Consider the following 13506-nt stretch of genomic DNA (forward strand, 5'->3'; position numbering starts at 1 on the left):
TTCTCTTTATTCCAGAGAAGGGAGGGGTGTCATATCATCATAGAAACATTTCTCGTACTCAAAAACCCTCACATCCCAAATTTGGCCCAATTTGCTTGATTATTTCTCGAATTATGCAGAAGTTTGTGTTTTATTTGTATGGCAGCCACCCCTTAGAGAGAGGGGAGGAGTGTCTAACTACCATAGAAACATTTTATGCACCCTAAATCCTTCACATGCCTACTTTGGTTTCGTTTGCTTGATTAATTCCCGAGTAATGCAGAAATTTGTGTTTCATTTGTATGGCAGCCCCCCTTTAGAGAGGAGGGAGGAGTGTCTAACTACCATAGAAAAATGTATTGTCCCCTAAAACCTCCACATGCGAAATCTGGGTTTGTTTGTTTGATTAATCGCCGAGTAATGCAGAAATTTGTGTTTCATTTATATGTCCCCCTTAGAGAGGGGGGAGAGGTCTAGAACTATCATAAGAACCTTCCCCGACCCCAAAAACCCCTGAATACCAATTTTCATGTCGATCGGTTCAGTAGTTTCCGAATCCATAAGAAGCAGAAAGACAGAAAGACAGAAAGACAGAAAGACAGAAAGACAGAAAGACAGAAAGACAGAAAGACAGAAAGACAGAAAGACAGAAAGACAGAAAGACAGAAAGACAGAAAGACAGAAAGACAAAAAGACAGAAAGACAGAAAGACAGAAAGACAGAAAGACAGAAAGACAGAAAGACAGAAAGACAGAAAGACAGAAAGACAGAAAGACAGAAAGACAGAAAGACAGACAGACAGAAAGACAGAAAGACAGAAAGACAGTAAGACAGAAAGACAGAAAGACAGAAAGACAGAAAGACAGAAAGACAGAAAGACAGAAAGACAGAAAGACAGAAAGACAGAAAGACAGAAAGACAGAAAGACAGAAAGACAGAAAGACAGAAAGACAGAAAGACAGAAAGACAGAAAGACAGAAAGACAGAAATACAGAAAGCCAGAAAGACAGAAAGACAGAAAGACAGGAAGACAGAAAGACAGAAAGACAGAAAGACAGAAAGACAGAAAGACAGAAAGACAGAAAGACAGAAAGACAGAAAGACAGAAAGACAGAAAGACAGAAAGACAGAAAGACAGAAAGACAGAAAGACAGAAAGACAGAAAGACAGAAAGACAGAAAGACAGAAAGACAGAAAGACAGAAGAAAGACAGAAGAAAGACAGAAAGACAGATAGACATCACTCCATTCGTTATCCATCACATCGTTAAACTTGGTTGTTCTACACCAGCTATACTGAACCTGCTGTTACCATATTTCTATATTTTGGATTATTTTTTTCCCATCTGTTTACTTATATTATTATTAGGCTTAGCAATCCAGCTGTAACATTTCTCATGTTGTATATTACACAGTAGCCATTTAGGTGTAAGAATTTTTCTATCTCATCGATACACATTTTTGACTTAGGACTACGTCTTACATTAAGGGTGCCAAATCAGAAAACAGGTCACGTTTTTATGAAATAAAGTTAATGTTAATAACTATTTTTGCTGCGAATGGATTTTAACGGTTTGCATACAAATCGAATCGGAAAGTTTCTAAGATTTGTTTGATATGCTATACATTACAATCACATAGTCTGTATATGGTTTAAATTGATTAAAATTGGAAGTTTTCCCATTTCCCCATACATTTGTTCTGTCCATTTGTGTACTTTCCCGAACAGAGCTGTCAATAACGAGCAACTTATGCAGCCGCTAGAATAGAATCAGTCGGAGACGAATGAATCGTTGGATTTGAAGTCTCCGTAAACAATTGAAAAGAAGAAGAAGAAAAAAGAAAAGGAACAACGAATGAGAATAGCGAAAAGAGAATATTTGCGAAGTAAGTAAGATGTCGCTAGCGTACAAGTATTGCATCTCCTCTGAGTAAAATTCTCAGAAGAACGCTTATTCTGCTCGTTTTGTGTCTTATGTTTCCCCTCGAGCTGTGAACGCTAGCGAATATTTACTTGGAGTTTATCGCTGCAACTGTGTGTCTCTGTTAGACGCGTGTTGGACGCTTGTTGTATGGCGATGCACAGAAGATGTTTCTCGTTAAATACTCAGTGTAATGCGTGCATCAATACAAAGAAACAAATTGCGACATATGACCAATTAGTGTATTGTTCTCGCAAAGGCAAGAGAAAATCGTTGCTTCTCGAAAAGGTTCTACAAAACCACGCAAGCCATTGAACCCTTTCAGGGTTCCCGGAACTTTTTACTAAAGAGTTATTCATGAACTTTCGATGGATTCGCTTGATATCCGAAATGATAAAACAACAAATTTAAAAAAAATATTGTATAGTCCTACGTCCTAAGCGGTCGTTACTCGGATACAACCTCTCGATTTTTTAACTATTACACATTAGCCATTTAGGCGTAAAAGCATTCCTATTCTATAGATACACAACACATGTCGCATTTTTTCGGCGTAAGAATATTACTATTGTTCGAAAGTTCACAGTTGGACACAGCGGGACTGTTGATATAAGGCATCCATTGTTGTGTTTATAAATAGTACAAATTAACGATGCAGCAGATCGATCATATGTGGAGTGAGAGGCTGGGATCACCATCACATGATGATTGATGCATGGATGTAGTAGCTAGAATAACACACAAAGATGGTCAGTTGAGGGCCCTGAGTTATAAGCTCATGATTGTTCGCTTAGTAGCGGACACGCACCCAATTAGGCTACGAAGACCCCCGACTATTGTTTTTATGTGTAACAATCGGAGATCAGCTAGGTCATATTTCGGCTATTTTTTATGTGTACCAATCGAAGATCGGCTAGGTCATATTAAACGATTCGGTTCGGTTTTTATGGTGCCGTTCTGAGTGTTAAAAATATTATTTGGCTAAGAGACACTGAAAAACTACTTGGATATTCAGTAAGGTCAGTGTTTCAGTATCCCTCTAGATAGCGAGCAATCAACAGTTCATGTTAATTCTGAGTTAATCGGTGTTTTATAATCAATGCGCTGCTTGATGTAGTTTTTAATCTGTGTGATTTTTCGTGAAGAATGGCAATGTTGCGCTAACCATTACATTCGCCTGAATGGTATGATGTCATCGAAACTTCAAGTCCAATTCCTTTGCGCATTCAAAATGTGCTCATGGTCCCAAATACAACGTTTTAAGGAGTCCGAAGGCTTGACGGCATGTAAATCGGGCAGTTCTAATAACAGCCCTCAGAGTTCGCTTCCTTACTGCCCGCAGGGCGAGATCATTCGGACAGCTGTTAATTATGGGTGCAATTTAACCAAGGAGAAAATTCTCCTCCACCACAATTAGCAGTGAGATGTCAGGGAGCTCACTTGATAATTGTATAATTTTTTGCCGAATTGTGCGTCGAGAATCCCCAGCATGGAACAACCTTCGCGCTGGAGAGGCGAAAATAGGTTGAGTGGTTGAATGATTTTTGTTTAGCGTTGGTAAATTCCCCAACAACAATTCTGCCACATGGAGCCGGGTGACTTCCGAGTGCAATTCGTAACGCATAATTTGCGATTGCGCACAGTCCGTTCGGGATGATAACCTCCTAAGAGCTTATTTAATTCAATTACCCACGGCCGTAATAAACTTCATGCCGTTTATATGTATGGCGAAACCCATAAGATGTGAATTGAATCATTCAGAGCACACATTTTATTTAATAACTCGATTATTTTGTTGGAAACTGTTAAGGTATTGTCATTTCACCAAACGAACACAAATTCCCGAGGTATTCCAAACGACCTGTTTATTCATAACTTTCTGTTAGACACTTTCGTCCGTGGTTTTTGCAAATGAGTCTCCCCGGGCGTGAAATAAACAAATCCGAACGCCACATGACGGGTGGGGGGACAAGAGAGGAAAATCCTATCATTGCCATCAACGGGTACGAGACAAATAAATTGCACCATCGGTGACATTGTTAGTGTGATTCGTTCTGCCTCCGTCCTCCGGCTGCCGGTGAGCACAGATCATCAGAGACGAGATACAGAGACGAAAATCCATACGCCTCCGCCCGATGTTTTCATGCGGTGAGTGTGCGTTTATTCTGGTCATGTGCAGTGTTCTGTGGGGACGAAACAAAAAAAAATAAAAACAATCAGACTGTGTCCCCTAAATGTCACTTATAGGGAGATCATTGTCGCCATCGAGTCGATAATTCTCCTTGAACCGAGAATGGACCAATCCTCCGTGCGCTGCGAGTCCTTAGGTGCAAATCAACCGAGCGAATGTTACACGTTTCTTGCTCTCATTTCAAATGAATGGAATTGTCGATTAGCACATATATGCAATGAGATCAGATCAGATGAATTGCGCTCCGGCGTGCCGAGCCGATTCGGAAGTTTCCAATCGTGGCTTGGGTCTCTGTCCTCCGATAACTTATTCAAATGTGAATCAGCCAACTGATTTTGATTTTCTTTATGGTGTCGAAGAATTGAGGAAGTACAGTTCTGAATCATATTTCGGACGCTTAAGGCATATGATGCAGAAAACAGATCTAAACATTATGCACAGGTATAATATGGTTGATATTTTTAATAAATTAGTTCAATACGCTTTTAAGCTTTCTACTTTGGTGCCTAATTGATTGAAAACATACAAAAATCATCGAATAAAATGCTTTTCAAATGAAGCGAATAAGAATCAAACTTCGGATACTAAATCAAATTTCGGACAGATTGAATTCAAATTACGGACATTTTATTTTGTAATTTTTTGGACGAAAATTACATTACACTTGATTATATTTTATAGTCAACTGAGAAACACTTACCAACTTACTTACCACTTACCACTTACTACGTGCTCACGCTGAGGAAACGTCAAACACAAACGATAATGAGTAGTGTTGTAAGATTTCTGCCAATTATGTTATAATTCAAATGTAGTTCTCGTGTGAAATGATAATGAAACCAAGGGATTATTCTAAAGAAGCAATTGTGATATTAATTTGATAGTTATATCATCAGTGCATTGAACATTTCAAGATATTAGAACAAAGTGTCCGAAATATGATTCAGAACGGTATGCAATAAAGCTTTTCATATTCAATATTTTCACCACCCTGACTCTCTCCGATTTATTTGAAATTGAGGCCCGCACTTATTATGGTGGCTACATGAAATGTCATAATCAATCATAGTTGATTTTTTTTCACAAGAGTATGTCAAAACTGAGAACATAGCTCTATAACTAGAAAGTTTCTTGTTTATGGAAATTTACGGAAATTTGGAAATGTTTGTATGAAATGTATATCATATCTTAAATGATGGCTTATAGTAATGCGCTCTAAATTTCAAAGAAGTAGATATTTTCATTTTGGCTCGAAGGACCAAAAAATATATAAAAAAGGTATAATGGTATGAAAAAGTAAACCAAAGAACAACTGATGTTTAGCTGTCAGCCATGATAGGATTCCTTCCGTTATGTCAACCAAGTTTCCTCACGTTATGTTTCCTCACGTTATGATTCTTGGCGTGGTGTCCAGCGAAAATTCTCTGATACCTTCAAATTTAGAAAAAAAAAGATCGAAGGTGTCAGTTGATAATAATTTGAATGTTTTGAAGAGTGTCATTACAGCTGCATTTCTTCTTCCAACAAGATGAAGCAACAGCTCCCAATACTAAGAAAACATAGGAATGGATCGGGAAAATGTTCCAGTGTTTTGGGAGAAAAAAGTTTGGCCACCTACCAGTCTTGACCAAGTATGGAAAAGTTCATTCGCTCATTTCTCCACACCTAATTATAAATCACTCTTGTATCTTGCTTGGAATAATCATGGCGAAAAGAATGCAGCAAGCAATCGTGAGATTGCACGATGAATCAGTTTTCATTATCTGACCATCTTCATTCGGGACTGAGAGTGAAGATAACAAAACAAAGAGTGGAAAACAACATTCAATTAATGAATACTCCTTTGGAAGGATCGCACGAAATAAAATAACAAGTGAGTCAAAATAGACTGAACATGCGTGTATGTATGATTTTATTTTCCCTTGTCAGCATTCGAGTGCACATGAATCTACCTTCCCGCTCATCAATAACTTGCGTTAATGTGGTCTTTTGCGTTGGCTTAGATCGTTTCATACTAGAAACAAACCAAATGTCATTGCAATAGTGCACAAGAAACAGCTCGATTTCTACTATCTACCTATATTTTACTGCCGCGATCGAGACTCAATGATACCTTTTTGAGTGAAAATCGAATGATTTTACAGAGACACTCGCTGGCTCAAGCAAAAGTTTCCAATTTGGTTCTACCACCATCTAACGTCATTCCGAGAGGCAAATGAGGGAATGCAAAATTCTCCAAGAATAGATGAGCGGAATCGAGACAGTATTTTTCCATTGTAATCGAGAATGAACTTTGCGAAGAGGATAGGTGAATGTTTTCTGTCTCAAATAAATTGAGGCATAAACGGAGAATAGAAGGGTGAGTTTTATCTGTGAATGAGTGTTGTTGAACGAATTTCGATGCGATTTTACCCATACCTGGTCTTGACTTTAACCCATCGAACTATTCTCTGCTCATCACACAGTATTAGGATGGCTGAAATATATGCTGATATTCTCTGCTCATCACACAGTATTGAGACGGCTGAAATCAAAAATCACGGAAGTGATGACTTCATTAGATAGCAACATAGTGGAGCAATTTTCACAGTTTTCGTAAACGACTAACAATAGTCGTCGAGAACGGAGACTTTTTTGAATGAAATCATTTAGAAACGTCAGATTGTTTGAAAGAAAGAAAGTAAATTGAATTTCATTGAAGAATAGATTTTTGATAATTTTTTGAGTAGCTTGAAAATTTAGTCTGAAAATACTGCCTCACCATGTATACTTCAGAATGCAGTATTTTTGATTAAAACATTGAAAAGAATGTATGGAATACTGTTTCGAGAAAAAACATTAAACATTAAAACATTAAAATTGTGTGTGATTTTATTTATGTAACCCAAGTCATCGAATCCATAGGAAGTTTTTTGATTTATTTGAATGAACAGTAATATTGGGTTGGGGAAAAAAATGTCGTATATTGTCAATATATGGCAACACTTTAACATATCTTGTGTTGTACTTATCGCATCGGGTCATACTATACGTCTATTTAAAGACGACAATCTGTGCTACAAGTGTCGTTTTGACAGTGTTGTGATTGTCCTTTTCAGTTTTAAGTTATAGCGCGTCAAAAATGGAGTCCACCAAGCAAGAAATTCGCCATATTTTAAGTTTTTACTACCTGCGAGGTAAAACTGCAACGAAGGCGGCCGAAAAAATTCGTGTAGTTTATAGACCCGATACTGTAACGATTCGCACAGCTCAACGTTGGTTTGATCGATTTCGTTCTGGTGTAGTGGCTGTCGAAGATACACCCCGTACTGGTAGGCCAGTCGTCGTGGAAACCGATAAAATCGTTGAAATCATCCAAGTAGACCGGCATGTGCGCACTCGCTCGATTGGCCAGGATCTGCGTATAGACCATAAAACCGTTTGGAACCATTTGCAGAAAATTGGATTCCAAAAAAAATCGGGATGTATGGGTGCTACACGAGTTGACACAAAAAAATCTTTTAGACCGAATCAACGCCTGCGATGCACTGCTGAAACGGAACGAACTCGACCCATTTTTGATGAAGATGGTGACTGGTGATTAAAAGTGGATCACGTACGACAACCTAAAGCGATAAAAGTCGTGGTCGAAGCGCGGTGAGCCGGCCCAAACCATCGCCAAGCCTGGATTGACGGCCAGGAAGGTTTTGCTCTGTGTTTGGTGGGATTGGAAGGGAATCATCCACTATAAGCTGCTCAACTATGGCCAGACCCTCAACTCGGTTCTCTACTATGAGCAGCTTGACCGTTTGAAGCAGACGATTGACCAGAAGCGGCCATAAATGATCAATAGGAATGGTGTTGTTTTCCACCAGGACAACGCTCGGCCTCACACATCTTTGATGGCCCGCCAGAAGCTACGGGAGCTCGGATGGGATGTCCTATTGCATACACCGTATAGTCTGGACCTGGCTCCAAGTGATTATCATCTCTTCCGGTCCATGCAAAACGCTCTTGGTGATACTAAGTTGGCCTCAAAAGAGGCTTGCGAAAACTGGCTGTCTGAGTTTTTTTGCAAATAAGGAGGGGGGGGCTTATAAGGGAGAGATAATAAAGTTGCCTCCTAAATGGCAACAAGTTTGCGAACAGAACGGCATATTTGACTTAAATTGGATAATTTTAAGTATGTTAAATTAAGCGTCAAATTTCGATCAGAAATACGACATTTCTTTTTCCCCAACCCAATATAAATTTAGATGAAAAAATAAAGCATGGATCAATGATGTTATTGGCAAACTCTGTTACTTGGCCTGAACTTTAACGAAAATTTGTGAGGTGATATCAAAAGGGGAGTTTACGAAGCTATGATGACAAATGCGGAGAAAATATAGACCGTGCGCGATCAGAATTTTTATCATAAGGCAGATTCAAAGCCACTATAATGTTAAGCGGTAATAATCGGATACACTACGAAGTACTAACATTATCAGTAAGCGTCCAATCAATGAAGCCTTTAAGTAGATCCTTTTATCTACTGCTCTCGTTGATTTACTGTTTTTACTCAAACCTTGAACTGATTTTGAACACTCAAATTACATTGAAAACATTCAACAGAGTACCATAAACAGGCCATGAAGAATTTTTTAAAAATTATTAAATTTCTCTTGGTAACCGAAAAAATTGAGATGTTGTTTACGTCACCGCATAGTTGACGTGGAATTACGTTTCAGTATTTGATGCATAATGATTTTGAATATTTTTGAACAAGATACTCAGCAGTCGCAGTCGACCAAGTGTCAGGGAAACACCTGGCGATCTTCACACTTCAACCCTTTCGCTACGAGCGTCGTCTATAGACGACATCAGGGTGATACTGCACATCGATCACACCAGCGCGATATGCATACTTTTCGGCGCAATGCTCCGTTCAGCGGTAGCACTTCGACGGAGCACACTGCTGTACTGCCCATGTTTGCATGGGAGACATAATCATCAACACCATTAGTGTTGGGAAAACGCAATTTTTTTTGCCTACAAGCGTAACCATGCAAATTTCCAATGAAATATTCTGTCCAATTGAAGGATATTAACGACAAAAAGAGGGCCTAGGAGATTTTGCGGATTAAAACATATTTTTTCCATTTGAAAAACGCTTACGTCTACTTATGCGGACAATCAATCGTTTCAATGAACATTTGTTCGCATAGCTAGACGTAATCACCAGGTTGCTCTGTCTGTAGCGTTAGTATTTACATTTCCGATAATAGTCAAAACGTCTCCGTCGGTAGTTTCAGTTGTTTTCGGATAAAATCAAAAAGGTTTGGAAAAAAATTTGTGAAATGTCTGGAAAAGGTGTTCTGGATCTGTTGCGAGTCTAGAATAGTATTTTTTTTCCTGAATACTCTGGAATATGATAAGAACAGCAAGTTCGTGTTTAAAGATTCAAATGTAACTAAGTAGTAAGACACTATAGTGACAGGCATGTTTAAATTATACATGCGGACAAACAAAGATTTTTCGGGAATGTTTGTTTGCATGTTGAGCAAACGTGTTACATTGCGTAGAATGCATAACGGCGAAAGAGTTGATTTTGTTCATTTTGTCGCTTACGTTTCCTATACAAATATGGGCAGTGTAGTGAAAGGGTTTAAACTCTCAATTCAACTCAGCCTATTGCAGCCTATATACAGTTTAATAATTATATTTATAAAGACTATCAGGGGATATCTAAATCAATTGGTGCCCAAAACACGAAAATCCATCCAAATATGACTCAGCAATAAGCGCTCAAAGATGAACAATTTCCGTGACGTGACTAATACTTAGTTTTTCCATGTGTACCCCCATTATCCACTGCAATTGTATGACGAAAATTAGGTAATAGCGAAAAGTCTTTTCGTCGTAACGTATGAACATGTCCAATTATATGTAAGGTATCGACTAAGTCGTGTATCTCTGGCTGGCGGGGAGGAAGGAAACCAAGCTCTTGATATGAACGATATAAGATTAAGGGCCCTATTCCAGAAAACGAGACGAGTAGACGAGCGTTCGTCTCGTTTGTTTTCATATTCCAGAAGCTATGAATGAGCTATTTTGAAGCTTAAAAATGGTTTGTATGTATGCGAGCAGACATCTTTTTCTGTTTTCTTTTCTCTTTTCATTTGGGAGTGTGCAAAAAAAAGTCCATACGACATCAATGGGGATCCAACCAAGGCCGGCTGGAATGCGAAGTTACTTTACACGACCACGCTATCCATATAGCTGCCAGAGCTATTATAAAGGAGTGTGATAATATTACATCTCATCATAAAATGAAGTTGGAAGGTGTTTTCTAGGCCGATAAAGCATAACATGAACGAGAATATATCTTTCTCTGTCAGGGCCGTGTATTTGGCAAACTGTACGAAAAGCTTTCATTTAAATGTGTCTCCTGTTTCGCTCCCTCATATTGGCTCTAGCATATATATTATAACGATGATATACATGTATTGGGGAGTAGAACATTTTATGTTATCTTTCAGCTCATTTAATGTAATAAATCGGGATGCCAGAAAATGTGCTAAAAATTAACTTTGGGGCGTAGTGGTAACATCCATGCCTCTCACGCTAAAGGTCACGAGTTCAATTCTCACTCCCGACATTCTTCCAAAAATGGAAGTAAAAAGTGACGAACCAGCCAAATGAGTTGAAAATCACTATAATACAGACAAAAAAAAAAAACTTTGGGTGTATATGAAACTTATTCCTTTTTGTTATGTTTTTTTTAATATTTTGGCACTGAGAAAAGAGTATCGGTTGATCAATTTTAAAACTGTTTGTTGTTTTTCTCAAAACAAAAACATGTCTTCTCATCTGACATCACTGATCATAATGAGAAAAACTGACTGAAGTCTCTCCAGTCTACCAAATAAAACATTTCAACGAAACTCGTGTACTGTAATGGGATATTTTGCTCGTCTCGACAGTGACAGAAACCGAGACGAGACGAGACGAATTGCTCGTCTCGTTTTCTTCAATAGGACCCTAAATCGTGGTAGAAAAGTAGCCTCAACAGCCAAAAGAAAGTCAGTCCAAGTACAGGTCGGACTCGATTATATACAAACTCGATTATATGTGATTCGATTATATACAATTTTGGACTCGATTATATACAGTTCGAATTCTTTTTTATGTTTCAAATATGACTTATTTCAAGAAGAAATGTAACCTTTCAACGTTAAGGTGTAATCTAAGTGACTAATCCATATACAGTGGGGTAAAAATCGTGATTTTTGAAGATTTTGCTTGAATTTTCACCAAGAAATAATTATATCAATATTGCAGCCAAATTACGATAGATAGAAGTTGGGTGTCAAAGAACAAATTGTAGAGCGGTTAGAGAGCTTCAATTTGATTGATAGAAACAATCCCGTTTAATAAAAAAAAATCAGGATGACATTAATAATAATACATTAACAATTACTAACTTTTAAGTTTTTCACTTCCAAAATGTTATTAACATCCATTAATTTAGATGTTCCACTACTATATCCTGTATCAAATTTTCTCATTTTTCAAATGAAAGCAACAGAATCGTCTTCCGTAACGTACTTTGTAATGTAGAGCCAGTTCGAGGTAACAGAGTCCGAAACAAAAAAAAAGTTCTATAACTCTGTCATTGTTGAAATTCGAACATATGCGTAGAAGGATTTTTTCCATGAAATATGATCGTCTACACCCAAAGTTAATTTGAAGCACATTTTCTGGCATCCCGATTTATTACATTAAATGAGCTGAAAGATAACATAAAATGTTCTACTCCCCAATACATGTATATCATTTGTATGATATATATGTATATCATTTGTATGATATATATGTTCATCTTTATCGTCTTAGAAAACACCTTCCAACTTCATTTTATGATGAGGTGTAATATTATCACGCTATATAATATAATAGCGCTGGCAGCTATATGGATAGCGTGGTCGTGTAAAGTAACTTCGCATTCCAGCCGGCCTTGGTTCGATCCCCATTGACGTCGTATGGACTTTTTCTTTGCACAATCCCAAATGAAAAGAGAAAAGAAAACAGAAAGAGATGTCTGCACGCATACATACAAACCATTTTTAAGCTTCTAAATAGCTCATTTTTTGTGCATTTGACTCTCATGACCAGGAAATGGCATCTTTTCTGCCAAAGATGGCATGTTTTCTGCCAACGCTAGTTTGGGTGTATCAGGTGTATCTGAGAGAATCTGGATAAGTTTTTTATTCATGTGACAAAGGTATTTTCTGACTTTAAGGGGATGAATCAAAAATCAAATTCCTCTGTTATGTTCAAAAAAAAGAAAAATACATGCAAAAAAAAAACGAATAAAAAAATTTTTTTTTATTCGATTATATACAGGGTTCGATTATATATAGTGAAAAGAAATCAGAAACTGTATATTATCGAGTTCGCGCTGTACTTTTTCGTCATTCCTCTCCATCAGAATCTGATCCTTCATTAATATATTGTTTGTTACTTGTTTGAAAACTGAACAACATGTTTGTCGCTTTTAAGATGTGTGTTTGAATGATTAATGATTGATTGCACTTATTGGAAGATGTATGTCTCTCCTAAAAATATTCTGCAGCGCTACAGAGGCCTGGTTAAAATCTGCAACAAGTCTATTTGAAGAATAACTTGTTTGTACTGATAGTGATTTTTTTTTCAATAGATCACATTTCAATTTCTGTAGAATCCAATCATTCAAGTGTTTTCTCCCCTACATGCATCAAATCGCCACCGAATAAATCATAACCATTAACATACTGCCTCTAATCTACAATCTTATCATCGCGCTCTCCCCATCGACACCACTCAATTAAAATATATTTATTCACTAAGGTCACGGTCGCTCGCCAGCGTCACAACACGACGAGGGGCAGCGGTTTGACGTTGACAATGAAATCTCCAACAGCTCGTTTGTTTATAATACATATTATGGTGTAACCCTGATGATGATTTTATTGCTACCATTTGGCGGCGGTCAACTGATATGCATCTCTTTCGCCGCTCTTCTCTCGTTTCAGAACGCGCTATTCGGATAGTGCGCACAAACATGGCTCTTCGAGTGGAGGGACCATGGCTCGGCCGCCAATTTGGACCCGGTAAACACTTCACGGCGAACTCGAGTATGCACCCGGTGAGCTAAGCTGGTGTGGATTCAGCACACCGACTAATCTCACCTTTACACAGACTCACCATCACCACTACCACCATCAGCGACGAGTTGTGCCGACGTCGGTCAGACGCCTTCTCATTACGCGAGCTGAAGTCGACGGCCAAGATTCGACGATAAAGTTCCGGCGCTCGAATAACCGACTATTAAAGTAACACTTTTTTTACGACGATCGGATGTACGCTGAGCGCGGCGGTTCATTGAGTGGATTGGCCGTAATGAGCGGTCGAG

The 13506-nt window shown here is 38.2% G+C and overlaps 1 protein-coding gene across 9 annotated transcripts in view; it reads left to right on the top strand.

Moving 5' to 3' along the window:
- The window catches only part of LOC129767644 (protein windpipe), a 187511-nt gene that overhangs the window by 93944 nt on the left and 80061 nt on the right, over positions 1–13506 (top strand). For 2 of the 9 annotated variants that reach the window (XM_055768733.1, XM_055768736.1), the window contains exon 2: positions 13127–13239. The exons of 5 other annotated variants lie outside the window; for them this stretch is intronic. The gene's annotated coding sequence lies outside the window, so the exon portion shown is untranslated. The remainder of the gene's footprint in view (positions 1–13126; positions 13240–13506) is intronic. 2 more of the 9 variants (XM_055768734.1, XM_055768735.1) reach the window with 2 other exon arrangements.

This window comes from Toxorhynchites rutilus, chromosome 2 (assembly GCF_029784135.1).
Source record: "Toxorhynchites rutilus septentrionalis strain SRP chromosome 2, ASM2978413v1, whole genome shotgun sequence".
NCBI classification, from domain to species: domain Eukaryota; kingdom Metazoa; phylum Arthropoda; class Insecta; order Diptera; family Culicidae; genus Toxorhynchites; species Toxorhynchites rutilus.